This window comes from Cicer arietinum, chromosome 4 (assembly GCF_000331145.2).
Source record: "Cicer arietinum cultivar CDC Frontier isolate Library 1 chromosome 4, Cicar.CDCFrontier_v2.0, whole genome shotgun sequence".
NCBI classification, from domain to species: domain Eukaryota; kingdom Viridiplantae; phylum Streptophyta; class Magnoliopsida; order Fabales; family Fabaceae; genus Cicer; species Cicer arietinum.
In genome coordinates this window covers 9,986,864-9,987,907 of record NC_021163.2, presented here as the reverse complement: position 1 = coordinate 9,987,907, position 1,044 = coordinate 9,986,864, and the positions used below count along the sequence as shown (strand labels likewise).

At 28.7% G+C, this 1,044-nt stretch overlaps 1 protein-coding gene across 1 annotated transcript in view; it reads right to left on the bottom strand.

The window, feature by feature from the left end:
* LOC101513365 (GATA transcription factor 8) overlaps positions 1-714 on the bottom strand; it is a 4,486-nt gene extending 3,772 nt beyond the window's left edge. Inside the window, exon 1 of the mRNA XM_012714610.3 lies at positions 651-714. The gene's annotated coding sequence lies outside the window, so the exon portion shown is untranslated. The remainder of the gene's footprint in view (positions 1-650) is intronic.
* Positions 715-1,044: the final 330 nt, after the last annotated feature.

Here is a 1,044-nt window from a genome sequence, read left to right as displayed (position 1 = left end):
GAAAGAGAATGTGATGGGCACTGGTAGGTGAGGCTCCTCCTTCATTGCTAGCTGTCTTTTACTATCCCCACTGTCGTGATGTTGAAGTCTTCTTTCTTCAAAAAAAAAAAAAAAAAAGAAAATTATCTCTCTCTCTTTAGATTACCCACAGGACCCACATTTCCCACCCCTCTCTGTCCCCATCTTCTCACACCCAACACCCCCTCTTCCTCCATTCACGGATTTTACCTTCGTTTTCATTTTTTAAATAAATTATAATTTTTTTATTAATAACAATAACACTAATTATCATTTTATAATATTATACATAAAGGATTCATTTTTATTCAACAATTCAAATATTCATTCAATCAATGTTCATTTTAAATATTTTATTTAAATTGTACATAGTTTTTAAAATATAATTAAAAATAATATTAATAATTTTAAAATTAATTAATTAATAATATATTAATATTTAAAAATAAATAAATAATTTAAGAAAAAAAAATGATGTATTTAAAATAAGATAAAGGGAAAAGTGAGAAATACCAAATTCTAATTTCAGTATAAAACAAAAATAATTTGACAATAGGGAACATAAAACAAAAATAGGTTTTGAAATTGTGGAAAAGAAATAGTCCCATTATTTATGCACACATTAGTAGTACCTTGTTTGCGGTTTTCGTTAATGTGAAGTGTAACTAGAAATGATTTAATTTAAGGGAAAAGTGAGAAATGAAGGAGAAACAATGTTGTATAAATAGAAGAACCGATGCAAGTTGGAATTGTCAGGCTTTAACCGCCGTTGTTTCAGACACGGTTTGTCTTGGTGTTTGTTTTTGGAAATGAAAACAAAATTAAAATTACTGCATTAAGTTGAAGTAAAGTGGTACTCTACCATAAAATGTTCAAAAGTCAGAGTTTCCTCGAAGCGCGTGATTTACACGGAAGGCATTTAAATTTTGATTTCTGGTTCAGAAACCGATGATTGTTCTCTATCCTACGCTACCAATGGTAATTACGGATTGCGTTATTACTCGTTGCTTTAATTCTTTTTTTTTT